General features: G+C 45.2%; 1 long non-coding RNA gene across 2 annotated transcripts in view; it reads left to right on the top strand.

Annotated features, from left to right (window-relative positions):
* The first annotated feature begins 715 nt into the window (after positions 1–715).
* Positions 716–21,997, top strand: part of LOC148141995 (uncharacterized) — a 32,936-nt gene continuing 11,654 nt past the window's right edge. The window contains exons 1-4 of one of the 2 annotated variants that reach the window (XR_015752225.1): positions 716–818; positions 4,021–4,103; positions 12,836–12,942; positions 18,132–18,239. This is a non-coding gene — a long non-coding RNA (uncharacterized LOC148141995). The remainder of the gene's footprint in view (positions 819–4,020; positions 4,104–12,835; positions 12,943–18,131; positions 18,240–21,997) is intronic. The other variant, XR_015752226.1, reaches the window with a different exon arrangement.

Genomic DNA, 21,997 nt, shown 5'->3' on the forward strand with positions numbered 1-21,997 from the left:
AACCATGTGATCACCCTCGCGCGCGGCGCGCAGTCGCTGTAATGAATGCTCGGGAAGTTATGGAGAGACAGGATACGGTAAGGAAAGAAATAAACGGGGAACTGGAGAAAAACTGTGTTGCTATGAGCGGAGAGGTTTTACAAACAAATTGTGCACGTCGGAAAACACAAATTTGAACGTCCCAGTCCCTTGTTTGCAGTAAATGAGGAATGGCCTCAGCGCGGCTGCAGGCCTGAGTTAGCGCCGCCATCTTTATTCGGGACAATGATTCACTGGACACGTGCAGCGCCGCCATCTTTGTAGGGGGCAAGGTGCAGCCAGGCGCATGTGCAGACTTTCTCCAGTTTAGAGTTATTGGGATCATAGCAGCCAATACTGCTCTGATTCACCTCTGGGCTCCCTCATGACCACTTTGTCAATATCTAGCTTCCTCAGTCTCGAACCATGGGTGTATTTTTGGTCTGTTTACAACTGTATTGTTACTTTTATAGACCCTTTGTAAATTAGTTTTTCACTGCGGGCCAGCCCCTGACCATGTGCTGCTCTATTATCAGATTATTTTCTAAAATATTTTTGACAGTCAAGAATTCTTTTTTCCAACAAGCAAGTGTATTTTCCTTCCATTTCTGACTATCAAATTCTGCACCATTTTCATTCCCTGTAATGCATTTTGCATTCCCTGAAACATCAACTGTGTTTCTCCTTCCACAGACAGCAGTGATTAATGCCAAAGCCCTGTTGCTTGTGGAGAGGATGATGTTTGACTTTCTTGTACAGCTGCAGTTTGTGTGGTGAAGGTGCTCTCACAGTGTGGTTGAGTAAGTGGCATTATAGGTTATTTTCAAATCATTACTGTTGCTGAATGAATAATGTCCAAATCAACAACAGTTCGTATTTTTATTATCATGCTTATAATTTCACAAAAATACTATTGAGAACTTTAGACATAAGGCCAGAGATGGAGATATTAGGTCAGGTGACCAAAAGCATTGCCAAAAAGCAGGTTTTGAGGGATGTCTTAAAGATGGAAAGCAGACCTGTAAGGTTTTGGCTGTGAATTTCAGATCATGCTGCTTCAGCAAATGTAGAAATAGCCACACAGGTGAAGTAATGAATTAACAAATGGTTGGGAGTCTCGAAGAAAATGGGTTGCCAAGGTCTCAAAGTGTGTGTGGTGCAGGGAGCTAGGGATTATCACATTCTGGATCAGTGGTGCTGGAAGAGCACAGCAATTCAGGCAGCATCCGAGGAGCTTCGAAATCGACGTTTCGGGCAAAAGCCCTTCATCAGGAATAAAAGCAGAGAGCCTGAAGCGTGGAGAGATAAGCTAGAGGAGGGTGGGGGTGGGGATAGAGTAGCATAGAGTACAATAGGTCAGTGGGGGACGAGATGAAGGTGATAGGTCGGGGAGGAGAGGGTGGAGTGGATAGGTGGAAAAGGAGCTGGGCAGGTCGGACAAGTAAGCAAATGTGGCTGTAGTAGCGGGTTTGTTTCAGGACGTGGTTGAAGAGCTTCAGGGCAGAGGAAATGACCTGGGAGTTGCAGTGGGAGAGAGACTCCCTGAGATTCTTGTAGAGAGAGGAAGAAAACTTCTTCAAGGCAGGCATCCTTGTAGAGGATTCGCAGTAGGGATAATACCTTCGGGATTATCACAGCCAGGAATTAAATCAAGTGTGAGAATTTTAAATTGAGGGATATTGGCCAGGTGCTGGCAGGTGAGACTAGATTGGGTTGGGGTATCTGGTCGGCATGGATGGGTTGAACCGAAGGGTCTGTTTACTTGCTGTACATCTCTATGGCTGTATGCTGTTGATTCTAATTAGGAGCCTTTTGATGAATCAACAAGCAGCGATTAAGACTTTCTTGAGATTACAGGGAGGTTGAATGTGGGAAGCTGGCCCTGAGTGTGTTTGGAAAACGAAGTCTGGAGATAACACACGATGGATGAGAGTTTCAGTATATGAGCTGAGAGGAGGGTGGAATCGGCTCGAATTAGTGGTCTTGGAGTGGGACTGAGCTGTCACTCTCACCTCACCTCTGGGATTCAGCTGGTTGCCAGATTGTGAATCAGGGCGGTACCACAATCGGGACCCGAGTTGCCATGGTGGAACCTAAAATGAGTGTCGCTCAGCTGGCTGTTGCTGAGCAGCTGCTGCTTGGTAGCCCTGTAGATGACATTTTCCATCACTTTACTGCTGATCGAGTGTGGACTGACAGAGGGAAATTGGCTGGGTTGGATTGCCCTGTGTTTTTGTGTTGAACATCCCTGGGCAATGTTCCACATTGTCAGTAGATGCCAGTGCTGGAGCGGTACGTGGCTTGGTGGGTGGCAAGTTCTGGAGCACAAGCCATCAGTATTATTGCCAGAATGTTAGCAGGGCCCGTAGCCTTTGCACGACTTTACCATTTCTTGATGTTATTCAAACTGAATCGATCTGGCTTAAAACTCACATCTGTGATGTTAGAAACCACTGGAGAAGGCTGAGATGGATCATCCCACTTTGCACTTCTGGCTGAAGATTGCTGCAGATGCTGTCATCTTATCTGGTGCATGGATGTGTGAGGCCCCTCCATCAGTAAGGGTGGGGATTTCTGTGATGCTTCCTCCAGTGAGTTGTTTAATTGTCCATCACCGTTCACAACTGGGTGTGACAGAACTGCAGAGTTCCGATCTGATCCATTGGATGTAGGATCACTTAGCTCTGTTGCTTGCTGCTGATGCGGTTTGATATGCAAGTAGTTCCGTTTGATAGCTTCACCAGGTTGGCACTTCAGTTTTAAGTCTGCCTGGTGCTGCTCATGGCATGCCCTCCTTTACAGTCCATTGTGATGGGTGAGAGCAGGATTTACAAACCCATGAGATTACAGATTGTGCTGGAGTACAGTTCTACTGCTGTTGATGTCCCACAGTGCCTCAGAGATATCCAGTTTGAGATCCTACATCTGTTCAAAGTCTGTCCCCATTAGAACGGTGATAGTGTCACTCAACACAATGGAGGTTTTTCTCAACTTTAAGCCAAGACTTTGTCTCCAAAGGAAATGTGTGATGGTCGCTCTTACTGATACTGTCATGGACAGATGTATCTGCCGCTGGTCAATTCATAACAATGAGATCAAGTATGTTTTTCCCTCTTGTTGGTTCCCTCACCACCCGCTGCAGACTCAGTTGAGCAGCTATGTCCTTTAGGACCTGGCCAGCTCAGTCAGTAATTCTGTTGCAGAACTAGTCTCGATTGTGGACCTTGAAATCCTGTACCCAAGAGTACGTTTGACACCATTTTATTGCCTGAGTGCTTCCTCCAAATGTTGTTCAACATGAAGGAGAACTGATTCATCAGCCAGTACAGTATATGGTAATCAGCAGGACATCCTGGTCTCCGGAGTCAATGCTGTGTACTCCTAGGGCAAATCCTCCCTGTCTGTACACCACTGTGCCACCACCTCTGCCTGGTCTGTCCTGCCCGTGGGACAGGACATATCCAGAGATTTCAGGAGAAAGTGAAGACTGCAGATGCTGGAGATCAGAGTCAAGAGTCTGGTGCTGGAAAAGCACAGCAGGTCAGGCTGATGAAGGGCTTAGGCTCCAAACGTCGATTCTCCTGCTCCTCGGATGCTGCCTGACTGTTGTGCTTTTCCAGCACCACACTCTCGATATATAGGGATGGTGATGGTGGTGTCGGGTCATTGTTTGGAAGGGATGATTCCGTGAGTATGACTATGTCAGGCGGTTCCTTGACTAGTCTGTGAGACAGCTCTGCACATTATGGCATCAAAAACCATATGTTAGTGAGGAGGACGTTGCACCATCGAGAGGACTGATTCTGTGGTTGTAATTTCTGGTGCCTTCTTAGATGCCACATGGTCCATCCAGTTTCATTCCTGTGTTGAGACTTTGCAGTGATTAGTACAGTGAGTAGCTGGCTGGGCCGCTGACAGGTTGGCAGGATTTTTTTCGCCATTGACAATGGTTTCATGGAGATCAGGACATTCCTAATACGTTGTTTTTTCTCTTGAATTCAGATTCCACCATCTGCCAAGATGGGATTCGAACCAGGACTTCAGTCATTTGTTTTAATATTCTGGATAAAAGCTGAATACATCAGGTTTGTTCACTCATTTTAAATATCACTAACCCTGGTTTTGTTTCTTTGTGAAACACTGTCCATCATCCTGTCTCCTCCATCCTCCCCTCCAACAATGAGTGAGGAGCACATGGAGTTTCTCTGTCACTAAGACTGAGATAATCCGATCTGCTGTTTCTCTCCCTCCCACTAGCCCACTGAGCCAAACTGCCTCAGGTGATGTTCCTGGTTTTTGTCCTAAACCTACATCTTTCTCCATCTCTTGTCAAGCCTTATCAGAGCTTAACTTGACCCTTTACTCTAATCTCACGAAACTCACTTTCCAACACTCTTTCCTCCGCTGCCGCCTCATCACCCCCCCTCGCCAATTCATAGATATTGTTCCTTGTTCTGTCTGTTGGTCTTTTCTGGTTATGTCGTTCTCTCCCATTCTGTGAAAAACTAATATTTGACCTCACCGTTGTTGGAAAATCCTGCTTCATCTCCACTCTCCATTTCCTTTCTGAATTCCTTGCATTTGGTGTCCCTCAACGATCTATCCTTGGTCTCTCCTCTATCTCACGTACATAGTGCCAGGAGGTGATATCGTCCAAAAACACTGTGTTAGGTTTGACATGTACACTGACGATGCCCAGCTCTCCCTCCCCATCATCCCTCTCCATTACTCCACTGTTACTCAGTTATCAAACTGCTTATCACATTCCCACTACTCGATTAGCTGCAATTTCCTCCAATGAAACATTGTCACGGTTAAACCCATTGCCTTCCCTTTACCTTTCTGCTGAGCCCCTCCCTCTCACTGGGAACTCTCTGAGACAGAACTACATTCTTCACAATATTGCTGTTATATCTGACCCCAAGATGACCTTCTGATCAGACATCCACACAATCACAACACCAGGAATTCCAGTCTCTTAAACGTTGCTTTTCTCCACCTCACCCCAGCTCCATTGCCGCTGAAACCCGTTACCCGTGTCTGTGTCGCCTTAACCTTGAATCCAAAACAGAACCCTTGATTCCGTGACTCAGAATCTGGTTTCAGACTCCCCTCTCAGTATTTACCCTCAGACACATCCTCTCTGTATTTATCCTGTCAAACCCCTAAAGAATCCCATCTGTCCCAATGAGATCACCTCTCTTTCTCGAAAATCCAGTGAGTAGAGTCCCGACCTTTTCAGCCTTTATTTAAAAGATAATGCCTCCAAACCAGGGATCATCTCATTGAATCTTCCCTGAAATGCCTCCAATAAAGTGATATATTTCCTTATCTAAAGAGACCAAAACTGTTCTCATTACTGCAGATATGGTGGTCTCACCAGCACTTCCACACGTTACTCTCAGGTATATATTCCAAACTCTAATACTAAAAACCTTTGAAACAAAACATTCGATTCCCCTTCCTGGTTCCCTGTTGTAACTGTGTGGTAGCTTTCTGTGTTTCCTGAACAATTAACCCTGGTCCCTTTGTTGTGCAGCTTTCTACAGTTTCCACCATTTAAATAGTACTTTGTTCTTTTATTATCTCCTCCAAAATGAGCAACTTCCCACTTTTCCAAGTTACACCCCATCTGGCAACTTGTTGCCCCCTTCTCCTGTGCATCTCTCTCTTTTCATAATCCTCCTAGACATTTTTACAGTTATGCCTTTTCTAGGAGATATCCCCCCCTTCCCATTCTTCCAAACATTTACTGGGAGCACTGGGCAGTGGGAAGCAGACAGAGTTGCTATCTTTTTAGGGATACGCTTTGGAGTGATTGAGAGGATCTTCCTACCCATTGGTCAGGATGGAGACAACTTGCCCATCGTTAGGCATTAGCCTTTCACACCCATGTCTTATTGATGAGGCAGAGCGGCAGCACGGAATGAAAGAAAAGAAAGTCATTCTTGTTCCCCATATCTCACTGACGCTTAGATCATTTTCTCCAACCTGTCAAAGAACTGCTGTGTTCAGTCACATGAGATCTCAAGTTGGAATCTCCTAGAAACCCACAGATTTCCCCCTTAGTTGACTGCTGATGTCATCAAGGGTAATATGTACAGTCATCCTGGGCCACAAGGAGGGAATGGTGTGGGTTTCTAACTTGAACTGGTAGTGACAGATTTTATAAACTTGTATTACAGGATATTACAGGTGGACATTCAGATGGTAATCTTAGTAAATATTCTGCTAAACTCTGATTGAATTACTCAGTATATCAGGATCTGGATATTCGCATTGTGTTCCAGATAAATCCCATTTGCTGCTTAAAAATTCTCCTTTGAATCATCGCATTCTCGCAAAAGGTCTCCCCAAACCTTCAATGTGTCATGTAATCCTTTTATGATGACGTGATGAGTATAAGGTTTATTATTCGAATGTGTAATTTTTGTATAAGGATGTCTCAGAGAGGGAGCTGAATATTCTTAAAGGGGAGAATAACCATTTTGAGGGGAGGCTGTTGTTTATTGGTATCAATGACATAGGAATAGAAGAGTTCACATTATTGGATCATTGGAATCTCTTGTGGGGTAGAATTGACCTCCATCAGAAGGATGGATTGTACCTGCACTGGAAGGGAACAGTTGCTCGTGCTATTCAGGAGGCATTAAACCAGTGAAGGAATGTGGGTAAACCCAGAGAGAGAGTGAGGAAGAGCTAAGTCTGACGCTGGTACAGTTCAGACGTCAAACAGTCAAGGCAGACAAGGGCAAGGCACAGAATGAGCAGTTACACTGCATTTATTTCAATGCAGGAGGCCCGGTAGGTCGGGCAGAGGAGCTCAGGATATGGTTTTGAACATGGCACTGGGATATTATAGCAATTACAGAGGCATGACTCAGGGATGGATAGGACCAGCAGCTTAATGTTCCAGTGTATAGATGCTACAGCAAAGATAGAAAGGGGGCAACAGAGCAAGGGGAGAGATATTTTTGATTAGGGATAACATTACAGCTGGGCTTCAAGAGGGTATTCCTGGGAGTACATCCAGGCAGGTGATACAGGTGGAACTGAGAAATAAGAAAGGGTTGATCTCCTTATTGGGATGGTACTATTGACCCCCCTTCCCCAATAGTCAGCAGGGAGTTGAGAAGCAAATTTACTAAGAGATCACTTAACTGTAAGAATAGTATGGTTGTGTACAAGACTTGACCTTCTTTGTTATTCATTCACAGGATGAGGGTGTCACTGGCTGGGCCCAAAGGGCAGTAAAGAGTCAACCACATTGCTGTGGGTCTGGAGTCACATGTGTGTCAGACCAGATAAGGATGGCAGATTCCTTCCCTGAAGGATATTAGCGAATCTGATGAGATTTTTTTTTGCAATAATCAACAATGGATTCATGGGTCTTTAATAGATTCTTAATTCCAAATTTTTATTGAATTCATATTCCACTCTCTGCCGTGATGGGATCCAAACCCTGGGCCCCAGAATGTTATCTGGGTGTCTGGATTATCCATCTAGTGATAATCTCACTAGGCCATTTGGCAGGGTGAGTGACTGAGGTATCCGTGGGGCAGCACATCAGCACCAAATTTCCCATGGTCTCTGCGGAAGATAGAAAGGACTGGGGAGGGAGATATATCCCTGGTGGTGGGGTCTGACTGTAGGTAGCGGACATAGCAGAGGTTAATGGAGATTAGTGGGTGGCAGGTGAGGACTGGGGGGTTATATTCTTATTGTGGTTGGAGGGGTGGGGGGAAGGTCGAGGTACGGGAAGTGGAGGATATGCGTCGGAGCGCATTGTTGATCACGTGGAAGGGAAATGTGGTCCTTGAAATAGGAAATCTTTCTGGGATGTCCTGGAGTGGAACTGCTTCGCCTGGGAGCAGATATGGCAGACGCGGAGGAATTGGGAGCAAAGGATCACGTTTTTACAGTAATATACTCGAGGGTAATCAGGAGAGCAAAAAGGGGACTTGAAATATCTCTAGGAAATAGTTTAAGGAGAATCCAAAGAAATTCTACAAATACATTAAGGATAAAATAATAACCAGACAGAGAATAGGACCTCTGAAAGATCAACAAGGCCATCTATGGAACAACAGGAAGTGGGAGAAATACTATGCTATTCTATTCTAGAGAGTTTGGAGAAATAAATAGTGATCACTTGAAAAGTGTCTATATTACAGAGGAGGAAGTACTGGATGTCTTAAACAGTAACAAGGTGGATAAATCCCTGGGACCTGATCAGGTGTATCCAGAAATTTGTGGAAAGCTCGGAAGGTGATGGCAGTGCCCCTCCCTGAAGTATTTATATCATTGTTTGTGACAGGTGAGATGCTGGAAGATGGGTGCCATTATTTGAAAAAGGTGGTAGGGAAAGGCCAGGGAACAAGAGAACAGTCAACCTAACGTCAGTGGTAGGTAAGTTGTTGGAAGGGATTCTGAGGGACAGGATTTACATGTATTTGGAAAGACGAGGATTGATTAGGGATAGTTAACGTGGCTTTATGTGTGGGAAATTCTCTCTCTCTAACTTGATTGAGTTTTTTTGAAGATGTGACAAAGATGATTGATGAAGGCAGACTGTGGACGTTGTCTATATGGACAATGAACAATGTTCCACAAAGCAGACTGGTTAGCAAGGTTAGATAACAACATGAAATGTTGGGAGAACGAGCCATTTGGATACAAAACTGGCTTGAAGGTAGGAGGCAGAGGGTGGTGATGGAGGGTTGCTTTGCGGACTGGAGGCCTGTGAGCAGCATTGTCCTGCAGGAATGGATATTGGGTCCTTAAATAAATGACTTGGATGTGAATATATGAGATATGGTCAGTGGGTTTACAGAAGACACCAAAATTGGAGGTGTAGTGGACAATGAAGAAGTGGACAAGTTCAGAATGCAACAGTATCTTGACCAGATGGGCCATTGGAGCGAGGAATGGCAGACTGGGTTCAATTTAGACAAATGTAAGCTGTTGGATTTTGGAAAGGCAAATCAGAGCAGGACTTGTACACTTAATGGTAAAGTCCTTGGGAATGTTGCTGAACATAGAGACCATGGAGTGCAGGTTCATTGTTCCTTGAAAGTAGAGTCGCAGGTAGGCAGACTAGTGAAGGTGGTGTTTGGTATGCATATATTTATTGGTCAATGCATTGAGTACAGAAGCTGGGACGTCAAATTGTGGTTGGACAGGACATTGATTAAGCCCATTTCAGGAATTATGTTTTAAGTTCGAAATTCCCTGTTCTGGAAAGGATGTTTTGAATCTTGAAAGAGTTCAGACAAGATTTAGAAATAGTTACAGAAAATAATATACCAGATCTAAAAGTTAAGGTTCTGAATTGGACAAAGGCCAATTTTGATGGCACAAGGCAAGAACTTTCATCTGGCCCCTCAAGCCTGCTCTACCATTCAATAAGGTCAGGGCTGAGCTTCTCATGGCCTCCGCTCCACTTTCCTGATCTCTCACCATAACCTTTACTTCCTTTCCTGTTCACAAATCTACATTTTGTCTTAAAGGCATTCAAGTTGATAACGTCAAATGCTGCACTCGGCAGGGAATTCCACAGATTCACAACCCTTTAGCTGAAGAACTTCCTCCTGAGCTCAGTTCTAAATCTGCTCCCCCTTATTTTGAGGTAATGCTCTGTAGTTTGACTCACCCCCAGTGGAAATAGCCTCCCTGCTTCTGTCTTATCTACTCCCTTCATAATTTTATTGTTTCCTATCCAATCTCCCATTCTTCTAAATTACAATGACTATAGAACCAGTTTTCTCAATCTCTCCACATGCACCAATCCTCAACTCCTAACCCAAACTAGTGAACCTCCTCTGTACTCCCTCCAGTGCCAGTACATCCTTGCTGAAGTAAGGAGACCAAACCTGTACACAGTACTCCAGGTGTGGCCTCCCCAGCCCCCTGTACAGCTGCAGCATCACCATCCCTCTAGCAAGGAAGGACAATATTCCCTTCACTGCCTTAATTACCTGCTGCACCTGCAAACCAACTTCCTGTGATTCATGCACAAGGACACCCAGCTCCCTCTGTACAGCAGCCTGCTGCATGTTTTCACCATTTCATCATCCAGTTTGCTGTTAGTCCAACCAAAATGGATGACCTCACATATCCCAACATTGAACTCCATCTGCCAGATCCTTACCCACCCACATAACTGATCTGTATCCCTGTGCATACTGACAGTGGTCTCTGCACACATTGCTCTACCTCATCTTTGTATCAAATGTGAACTCTGACACCGTACACTTGGTCCTCAACTCCAAAACATTTGTGTAAATTGCAAACAGTTGTAGTGCCAACACAAATCCAAACACCCATTTATCCCCATTCTTTACATTTTGTTGGTTAACCGATCCTGTATCAATGATAATTACCCATAATGCCATGCATCTTTACCTTATTCAGCAGCCTTTTATGTGGCAACTTATCGAATGCCTTCTGGAAATCCAGGTACACCACATCCACCGAGTCCCCCTTGTCCAACGCACTCATCGTATCCTCAAGTAATTCTAGTAAACGCGTTAAACGTGACCTGCCGTTCATGAATCCATGCTGTGTCTGCTCAATGAGACAATTTCTACCCAGATATCTCACCACTACTTCCTTGAGAGGTTCAAGCATTTTCTCCACTACAGAAGTTAAGCTAACAGGTCCTTTTTGAAAAATAGTGGCACCACATTTGCAGCTTCCAGTCTGTCAAAACCAGACATCCAACAAATTTTAGTGAATTATCACGAGGTCTATTTGTTATTCTCTCCCCCCCCCAACATCTCTTTTAGTCCCTGGGATGCATTCCATCAGAGCCAGGAGACCCATCTACCTTTAGGCTGTTATCTTTCCAACACTACCTCTTTACTGAGAATGATTGCTTCTGTATCCTCATCTGCCATTGCTTCCATAGACCTGCGACAATGAGAGTATATAGACAGTATGTTCCTGTTAAGGCCAAGGCTGGTAGGTGTAAAGAGTGCTGCCTGACGAAAGAAATTGAGGGCCTGGTCGAGAAAATGAAGGAGGGATATGGCAGGTACAGAGAGCTGTTTTGTGTGAATCCCTAGAGGAGTAAAGGGACAGTAGGAGTGTACTCGAGGTAAACCAGGAGGGCAAAAAGGGGACATGAGATAGCTTTAGGAAATAGGTTTAAGGAGAATCCAAAGTGATTGTACAAATACACTAAGGACAAACGAGTAACCAGGCAGAGAATAGGTACCCGCAAAAATCATCAAGGCTGTCTGTGGAACCGCAGGAGGTGAGAGAGATTCTGTATGAGCGGAGAGGTTTTACAAACAAAATGTGCACGTCGGAAAACACAAAGTTGAACGTCCCAGTCTCGCGTTTTCAGTAAACGGGGAATTGCCTCAGTGTGGCTACAGGCAGGAGTGACCGCCACGATCTTTATTCGGGGCAAGAATTCACTGGACCCGTGCGGAGCCGCCAGCTTTGTAGGGGGCAAGGTGCAGCCAGGCGCAGGTGCAGCCTTTCTCTGGTACAGAGTCATTGGGCAGGATCTACACAGAGCACATTCAAACTCAGAGAAATGGATGTTTATTTCTGGATTTGTTTCATCATTCATTTAAATGATTTGGTATTGTAAGTGAGTTTGCAGGTCATACAAAATTTGAGGTATTGTGGATAATGAAGAAGGTTACCTCAGATTACAATAAGATATTGATCAGATGGGGGTTAATTTAGATAAATGTTAGGTGCTGCAGTTTGGAAAAGCAAATCAGGGCAGGACTTATACACTGAATGGCAAGGCCCTGGAGACGTTTGCAGAACAAAGAGACCTTGACTGCAGGTTCATAGTCCTTGCAAGTCATTTGCAGATGATGAAGAAGGTGTTCAGTATATTTTCCTTTATTGGTTCGAGCATTGAGTATAGGATGTGGGAGGTCATGTTTCTGTACAGGACATTTGTTAGGCCACTTTTGGAATATTGTGTGCAGTTCTGGCCTGTCTCCTATCAGAAGGGTTCTGTGAAACTTGAAAGGTTTCAAAAAAGAATTACAAGGATGTTGTTCGTGTTGGAGGATTTGAGCTGTAGGGTGAGGCATAAAAGGCTGGGACTGTTTTCCCTGGAGTGCCATAGGCTGAGTGGTGGTGTTATGGAGGTTTATACAATCATGAGGGGCATGAATAGAGTAAATGAACAAGGTGTTTTCCCTGGAGTAGGAGTGTCTAGAAGTAGAGGGCATTTAGGGTGAACGGATAAAATTTCAAAGGGACCTAAAGGACAACTCTTTCATGCAGTGGGTGGAATGAGCTGCCAGAGGAAGTGGTGGAGGCTAGTACAATTAAAACATGTTAAAGGCATCTAAATAGACACATGATATGATTAGGAAGCGTTTACAATGGGCCAAGTGCTGGCAAATGGGACTAGACTCGGTTCGATATCTGTTTGGCAAGGATGAGTTAGACCGAACGGTCTGTGTCGGTGCTATACATCTCTATGACTGTGGGATCATAACAGCTTATACAGCTCTGCTTCATCTCTGGGCTCCCTCATGCGACCACTTTGTCAATATCTAGCTTCGTCAGTATCGAACAATGGGTGTATTTCTGGTCTGTTTGGTATTTTACTATTATTTTTACAGACATTTTTGGAAGTTAATTTTTCACTGCCGCCCAGCCCCTGACCATCTGCTGCTTATCAATATTTTCTGGAAAATCTTTAACAGTCAAGAATTTCTTTTTCCAATAAGCAAGTGTATCTTCCTTCCATTTCTGACTATCTCATTCTGCACCATTTTCATTCCCTGTAATCCATTTTGCACTCCTTGAAACATCAACTGTGTTTCTCCTTCCACAGATACCAGTGATTAATGCCAAAGCCCTGTAGCCTGGGGAGAGGGTGATGTTTGACTTTCTTGTACAGCTGCAGTTTGTGTGGTGAAGGTGCTCTCACAGTGTGGTTGGGTAAGAGACATTATAGAGTATTCATTCAGTAACAATAAAGATCTGAAGATAATGTCCAAATCAACAACAGTTTGTATTTTTATTATCATGCTTATAATTGCACAAAAAATATTATTGAGAATTTTAAACATAAGGCCAGAGATGGAGATATTAGGTCAGGTGACCAAAAGCATTGCCAAAAAGCAGGTTTTGAGGAATGTCTTAAAGGAGGAAAGCAGACCTGAGAGGTTTTAGCTGCGAATTTCAAACCTTGCTGCTTTGGCAACTGTAAAAGCAGCCACACCGGTGAAGTAATGAATTAACAGATCATTGGGAGTCTCGAACAGAATGGGTTGTCGAGGTCTCAAAGGGTGTGAGATGCAGTGAGCTCGGGATGATCACAATCAGGAATTAAATCAAGGGTGAGAGTTTTAAATTGAAGAATGTCGGCTGGATGCTGGCAGGTGAGACCAGATATCCCAACTCAATCTAGTCGGAATGGATGGGTTGGATTGAAGGGTCTGTTTCCATGCTGTCCATCTCTGTGGCTCTATGTTGTTGATTATGAATAGGAGCCTTTTGATGGATCAACAAGTTTTGGTACGAGGGAGTACTTGGGCAGCAGAGATTTAGTTTTTCTTTAGATTACAGGGAGGTTGAATGTGGGAAGCTGGCCAGGAGTATGTTTGGATATTGAAGTCTGGAGATAACACAAGATAGATGAAAGTGTATGAGCTGAGACAAGGGTGGAATCAGCTAGAATTTGTGGTCTTGGAGTGGGACTCAGCCGTCAGACTCACCTCACCTGTAGGATTCAGCTGGTTGCCAGATTGTGAATCAGGGAGGTAACATCATCGAGAGCTGAGTGGCCGTGGTGGTGTCTAAAGTGAGTGTCGCTCAGCTGGCTGTTGCTGAGCAGCTGCTGCTTGGTAGCCCTGTAGATGACATTTTCCATCACTTTACTGCTGATCGAGTGTGGACTGACAGAGGGAAATTGGCTGGTTTGGATTGCCCTGTGTTTTTGTGTTGAACATCCCTGGGCAATGTTCCACATTGTCGGTAGATGCCAGTGCTGGAGTGGTACGTGACTTGGTGGGTGGCAAGTTCTGGAGCACAAGCCATCAGTATTATTGCCAGAATGTTGGCAGGGCCCGTAGCCTTTGCACTACTTAACCATTTCTTGATGTTATTCAAACTCAACCGAACTGGCTTAAAACTCACATCTGTGATGTTAGAAACCACTGGAGAAGGCTGAGATGGATCATCCCACTTTGCACTTCTGGCTGAAGATTGCTGCTGATGCTGTTTGATATGCAGGTAGTTCTGTTTGATAGCTTCACCAGGTTGGCACTTCATTTTTAGGTCTGCCTGGTGCTGCTCTTGGCATGCCCTCCTTTCCTGTCCATTGTGATCGTTGAGAGCAGGATTTACAAACCCATGAGATTACAGATTGTGTTGGAGTACAGTTCTGCTGCTGTTGATGTCCCACAGTGCCTCATAGATACCCAGTTTGAGACCCTACATCTCTTCGAAGTCTGTCCCATTTAGAACGGTGATAGTGTCACTCAACACAATGGAGGTTTTTCTCAACTTTAAGGCAAGACTTTGTCTCCAAAGGAAATGTGTGATGGTCGCTCGTACTGATACTGTCATGGACAGATGTATCTGTAGCTGGTCAATTCATAACACTGAGATCAAGTATGTTTGACACTCTTGTTGGTTCCCTCACCACCCGCTGCAGACTCAGTTGAGCAGCTATGTCCTTCAGGACCTGGCCAGCGCAGTCAGTAATTATGTTGCAGAGTTAGTTTCGATTGTGGACATTGAAATCCTGTACCAAGAGTACGTTTGACACCATTTTATTGCCTCAGTGCTTCCTTCAAATGTTGTTCAACATGAAGGAGAACTGATCCGTCAGCCAAGGGAGGAGGGGATGTGGTAATTAGCAGGAGCCGTGAGACTTCCTGGTGTCCGGAGTGAATGTTGAGTACTCCCAGGGCAAATCCTCCCTGTCTGTGCCACGACCTCTGCCTGGTCTGTCCTGCCCGTGGGACAGGACATATCCAGAGATTTCAGGAGAAAGTGAAGACTGCAGATGCTGGAGATCAGAGTCAAGAGTCTGGTGCTGGAAAAGCACAGCAGGTCAGGCTGATGAAGGGCTTAGGCTCGAAACATCGATTCTCCTTCTCCTCGGATGCTGCCTGACCTGTTGCGCTTTTCCATCACCACAATTTCATTATCTTGGGATGGTGATGGTGGTGTCTGGTCATTGTCTGTAAGGGTTGATTTCATGAGTGACTATGTCAGGCTGTTCCTTGATTGGTCTGTGAGACAGCTCTGCACATTTTGGTACCAAAATCCAGATGTTAGTCTGAAAGACATTGTACCATCGAGAGGGCTGATTCTGTGGTTGTATTAAATGGTGCCTTCTTAGATGCCGAGTGGTCCATCCAGTTTCATTCCTGTGTTGAGACTTTGCAGTGATTAATACAGTGAGTTGCTGGCTCGGTCACTGTCAGGTTGGCAGGACTTTTTTCGCCATTGACAATGATTCCATGGAGATCAGGAGATTCCTAATTCCAGTTATTTTTTTCTTGAATTCCGATTCCACCATCTGCCAAGATGGGATTCGAACCAGGACTTCAGTCATTTGTTTTAATATTTTGGATAAAATTTATATACATTAGGTTTGTTCACTCACTTTATATATCACTTACCCAGGTTTTGTTTCTTTGTAAGCACTGTCCATCCTCCTGTCTCCTCCATCCTTCTCTCCAACAACAAGAGTTTGGAGCACATGGAGTTTCTCTGTCACTAAGACTGAGATAATCCGATCTGCTGCTTCCCTCCCTCCCACTAGCCCACTGAGTCAAACTGCCTCACGTGGTGTTCCCGGTTTTTGTCCAAACCTACATCTATCTCCAATCTCATCTCATGTCAAGCCTTATCAGAGCTCATCTTGACCCTTTACCCTAATCTCACTAAACCATAGACTTTCCAACTCTCTTTTCTCCTCCTCCACATCTGTCTCCCTCACCGATTCACTGACATTGTTCCTTGTTCTGTTTTTTCTGGTTATGTCTTTCTCTCCCATTCTGTGAAAAACTGACATTTGACCTCACGGTTGTTGGAAAATCCTGCTCCATCTCCACTCTCCCTTTCCTTTCTGAATTCCTTGCATTTGGTGTCCCTCGTGGATCTATCCTTGCTCTCTCCTGTATCACACCTACATACTGCCAGGAGGTGACATTGTGCAAAAGTACCATGTTGGGGTTCACATGTACACTGACGATGCCCAGCTCTCCCTCCCCATTATCCCTCTCCATTACTCCACTGTTACTCAGTTATCAAACTGCTTACCACGCTCCCACTACTCGATTAGGTGCAGTTCCCTCCAATGAAACATTGTAGTGGTTAAACCCGTTGGCTTACAAATTCCTTTCCCTAACTGCTGAGCCTCTCCCTCTCACTGGGAACTATGCAGCAGAATTAGACTCTTCACAATACTGCTGTTATAACTGACGTGAAGCTGACCTTCTGATTAGACATCTACACAATCCCAAACATCAGGAATTCCAATCTCTAAACCGTTGCTTATCTCCTCCTCACCCCAGCTCCATTGCTGCTGAAACCACTTGTCCGTGTCTGTGTTGCCTTAAACGTGACGAACCCAAAGGAGAACCTTTGATTCTGTGACTGGCTCAGAATCTGGTTTCAGACTCCCCTCTCAGTATTTACCCTCAGACACATCAGTATTTATTCTGTCAAACCCCTTAATCTGGTGGTGCGGTCTGATTGTTGGTGGTGGAAATGGCAGAGAATGATGTGTTGTATCAGGGTGGAAGGTAAGGACTTGGTGGGGGGACGTGGGGGTTCTATCCTTGTTGCAGTTGGAGGTGTGGGTTTCAAAGGCAGAGGTGCAGGAAGTGGAGGAGACACATTGGATGGTATTGACCACATGGGAGGGGAAATTGCATTCCTCGAAATACGGGGCCATTTGGTATGTTCTGGCTTCACTGGGACACAGCAGTAAGCATGAGATAGAGATGTTGGCCAGGGAACAGGCTCGTGTGTTTAAAGTGGCAGGCAGCTGGAAGCTCGGGGTCTGTTTTTGCAGCAGAACGTAGATCATCAGTTGTCATTTCTGCCACCTCCACTGAGATGCTGCCAGACACAGGTTCCTGTCCCCACCATTAACATCTATGCACCCTCCCAGCCAGAACGTAATCCACTCCTTTGTCTTTCCAAATGGTCCGGTCTCTCTTTGGATTCTGTCCCTCCCTATTATTTACTCTTTAACCCCTATCTCCTGCAATACAAAGATCTGCAGGTTAGTTGAATTAGCCAAGCTAAATTTCCCATAATGCTCAGGGATGTGTAGGTTAGGGGCATTAGTCAGGAGAAATATATAGTAATAGGGTAGGGGAATGGGTCTGGGTGGGATACCCTTTGGAGGGATGCTGTGGACTTTTTGGGCCGAGTGGCCTATTTCCAAACTGTCAGGATTCTAATTTTCCCAGCTCCCATCGGTTCTGAGGAAGGGCCACTGGACAGATTTCTGTTCCCAGATGCTGCCAGACCTGCTGAGCTTTTCCTGCACCTTCTGCTTGTTCCTGATTGACACCTTCTGGGTGTGATTCAGACAGGGGGAGGATCCCACCACTGACCTCACAATGCGGTCCAGCTGATTGGTGGAAGCTTCGGACCAATAGGAAAAGGTGGTGGGACTGGTGGACGAAGTGTAACCAGCTGGTCATCCAAACAATGGGAGTGAATGAGGGGCGTGGCCAGTGGGATGACACGTCACCAATAACCCAGCCGATGCAGTGCCACGTGACTCGGCCGTTGGTGAATGTGGGAGACACAAACAGGGAAGGGGAGAGTGGCCTCAGAGACAGGGAGATAATGAGTCACTTTAGACTGGGAAGTTTTAATTACACTCTGTGCGGTTCGTAAGTCTGAATTAGAATCTCTTAGTCCCGCGTTTGCAGCAGATGGGAAAATGGCTGCGGCCCTCAGGCGGTGATATGGCCACCATCTTTATTGTGGGCAAGGTACAGGTGAGGCGCATGTACATGTCCCTTTCCTAGGACGGGGGGGTGCGATTTGAAGAGAGGCATTTACACATCAAGCACATAACAAGAGAAAAGTATGTCTTTATATTCTTCTAGCACTGACTGTGAGTTTTGTTTTGTGAATTCATTTCATAGGATATTAAATCAGAATAATTGAGGCTGGGATCTCAAAAGCAAGTTTTTACAGAAAATGGATTCATCCGGATCTGAATATCATTGGCATTTAACTGTGGAAGGAGAAAGGTTTGTCTGATCTGTTTGTGGGAAAATATCTCCAATATTTTTGTTAAGCAGAAAGATGTACAAATTTATGGTTGGGTCACCCTTTGGGTGTGTGCTCTGTTCTGGGCCCTGCAGGAGAGGAAGGAGATATTGGCCTGAGAGGGATTGGCCTGAGAGGGATTTATCCAGATTGCACCTTGTCTCTTTGTGAGAACTCTCAGATTTAGACCCAACCACCCACTTCATGATGCGAACATGTAAACTTCATATTTTCAATTACCTGCAAACTTCCCATTAAAAATCCTTTTGGACTCAAATTCCAGTACCTTTTCAGGTGGAATGTTCCAGCTTCTGACAACTGTCTGTTCATTCAGAGGTCCATGCTGAGGTCCATATTGACTCTAGGGTTACAAAGGGCTGAATTGAAAGATGAGGTGCTGTCCCTGAGCTCCCATTGAGATGCATTGGAACAGTACAGGAGGCTGAGGGCAGTGTAGGTGTGAGCAGACAAGGAAAATGACAGGGCTGCACTGTGAGGGCTGCTTGGCTCAATGAGAGTGTTTTGGACTTGGGTGTGAACAGAGTGAGGAGAGACAGGGAGAAGTTGAAGATGAAACTCCGTTTTAGTTCTGGCCGTTCAGAAATTCACAGTCCCAATGGGAACAACCAGTTTTTAAGTGATACCTGTGGAGTATTTGTTAACAGTTTTTAAAGTACTTTTCCTGAGGGCAGTTGAGAGTTAACCACATTGCTGTGGGCCTGTAGTCGCATGTAGGCCAGATCAGGTGAGGATGACAGTTTCCTTCCCTCCAGGACATTAGTGAACCAAATTGGTTTTCTAACAATCAACAATAGTTTCATGGTCATCATTCGCCTTTTCATTCTAGATTGTATTGAATTCCGATGCCACCATCAGCCATGTTGGGATTCTAACCCTAATCCTCGGAACACTGTACATATCACTCATCTGGCAGGAATACCATTAAGCCATTGCCTCCCTTTTTAGCAATATTTAAAAGAAAGTTCCATCATTCTAGGTGTACAATTTGAGATAAAATACTGCAACGTCAATGTGTCAGCCTCTCCAAAATTTCAATCAACAGAAATTTGTTTGGGGGTGAACTATTTCACTTTTTTGGGCCAGTTTATTAAACAAAAATGAATCTAAATAAAAATCTTATGCCATGGACATGTAATTTCTGAAGCCGGAGGGGGATTACAGAGACAGGGAGGGTTGTGGGGCCAGAGGGGGATTGTTGTCCAAACATCACTGTGGTGTACATGGACTGCAGCATTTCAGGGAGGCGGTTAACCACCACTTTCTCCAAGACAAGTAAAGGTGGCCAAAAAATACTGGTCTGGGCAGCAAAGGCAACCCCCAGTGAATAAAACCAAGCAGTGACCTCTCTGAGCTGACTTGATGTGAAGTTAAAAACCTCTCTGGAAATGGAGTGGGCAGAGAAGAGAAACAGTGACATTTCACAGCTGCCCTCAGAGAGACTTCACCCTTGGAAATACTCCGAGCCGGGGATCAGCTTAGTGAGTTTCAGTCTCTTCAAATATCAATCTTAGTCGGTTTTATTTTATTAAATGTACAATCGTGAGTAAGGTGAGGGTTTCTTTTTAATGTCTTACAGTCTCCTGATTAAATGTTTAAAATATAAAACTTAAGCATTAAGTTATTCTCTGGCAGTATTTTTCGAGCAGTAAGACTGTGCCTTTGTCTTGGTCTGTAGATTGTTAAGGCGGAGAGATGGCCTGTTGTAGAGGGGCATGCTGTTCCTGTCGGATGTGGGAGATTAGGGAGAGTTTCAATGATCCTGATGGTTGCAGGAAGTGTGATTGCAAATCCTGTTGGATCGCATGGATTAGTGGAGGAGTGATTAAAGGCAGTGAGGAATTGACAGGAGCTGGGGGGTGTGATAGGTGGCAGTGTCAGGAATGCAGGATACTGCAGATACAGTCAGGTAGATGGGTTACTGCCAGGAAAGCTAGGAGGGGTAGGCAGGTACTGCAGGAGTCTCCTGTGGCTATCCCCATCTCAGACAAGTATACTGTTTTGGAAAATGTAGGTGGTATTAGACTTTCAGGGGGATGTAACTGACAGTCAAGTTACTGGTACTGAGACTGGCTTCTAACATAATGTGAGGTATATCCAGTTCCACACAATCGATGGTGATAGGGGACTCTCTAGTCAGGAGCACAATCTGCTGTTTCTGCAGCTGACAGTGAGGGATCAGAATGGGGTGGTGCCGCCCTGGTGCCAGTGTCAAGGATGTCTCTGAGGGAGCAGAAGATTCTCAAAAGGGAAAATAACCAGTGGGAGGACATTGTACATTGGTACCAATGGCATAGGAAGGGGAAGGCATGGGGTCCTGACGAGCAGGAAGATTTGCTAGTGCCACTCGGGAGGCATTAAACCTGTGAGGGAGTCAGGGTAATCCTAAAGAGATAGTGAGAAAAGAGGTGAGTCTGAGGCTGGTACTGTTCACCAGTCAGACTGTCAAGGTAGTCAAGAGCAAGTCACAGAATGAGGTGCGACGGACCAGTTGCACTGCATTTATTTCTGTGCAAGAGGCCTTACAGGTCAGGCAGGTGGGCTCTGGGTATGGTTTTGAAAATGTGACTGGGATAGAAAAAAACAGAACATAGAAAAATACAGCCGCAGCCAGCCCCTTTGGCCCTCGATGTTGCGCCGATCCAAGCCCACCTAACCTACACGAGCCCACTACCCTCCATATGCCTATCCAATGCCCGTTTAACTGCCCATAAAGAGGGAGAGTGCACCACTGCTAGTGGCAGGGCATTCCATGAACTCACGACTCATGGAATCTACTCTTAACATCTGTCCTATAAGAAACTACTCCTAACATCTGTTCTATACCTACCACCCCTTAATTTAAAGCTATGCCCCCTCATAATAGCTGACTCCATACGTGGAAACAGGTTCTCATGGTCAACCCTATCTAAACCCCTAATCATCTTATACACCTCTAACAAGTCACCCCTAAACCTTCTTTTCTCCAATGAAAACAGCCCCAAGTGCCTCAGCCTTTCCTCATACAATCTTCCTACCATACCAGGCAACATCCTGGTAAAGCTCCTCTGCACCCGTTCTAGTGCCTCCACATCCTTCCTATAGTATGGCGACCAAAACTGCACACAATACTCCAGATGCGGCCACACCAAAGTCTCATACAACTGCAACATGACCTCAGGACTCCGGAACTCAATTACTCTACCAATAAAAGCCAGTACGCCATATGCCTTCTTCACAGCACTATTTACCTGGGTGGCAACTTTCAGAGATCTGTTTACATGGACACCAAGATCCCTCTGCTCATCCACACTACCAAGTATCCTACCATTAGCCCAGTACCCCATCTTCTTGTTACTCTTACCAAAGTGAATCACTTCACACTGACCTACATTGAACTCCATTTGCCACCTTTCTGCCCAGATCTGCAGCTTATCTATATCCCGCTGTAACCTGCCACATCCTTCCTCACTGTCAACAACTCCACCGACTTTTGTATCATCCGCAAACATACTCATCCAACCTTCTGGCCCTTCCTCCAGGTCATTTATAAAAAATGACAAACACCAATGGTCCCAAAACAGATCCTTGCGGAACACCGCTAGTAACTGCACTCCAAGGTGAACCTTTACCATCTACTACTACCCTCTGTCTTCTTCCAGCCTGCCAATTCCTAATCCAAACCTCCGACTCACCCTCAATGCCATACCTCTGTATTTTGTGCAGTAGCCTATCATGGAGA

Source organism: Chiloscyllium plagiosum, unplaced genomic scaffold (genome assembly GCF_037043375.1).
Source record: "Chiloscyllium plagiosum isolate Xiang-an unplaced genomic scaffold, Cpla_swu_hap1 HiC_scaffold_31, whole genome shotgun sequence".
NCBI lineage: Eukaryota > Metazoa > Chordata > Chondrichthyes > Orectolobiformes > Hemiscylliidae > Chiloscyllium > Chiloscyllium plagiosum.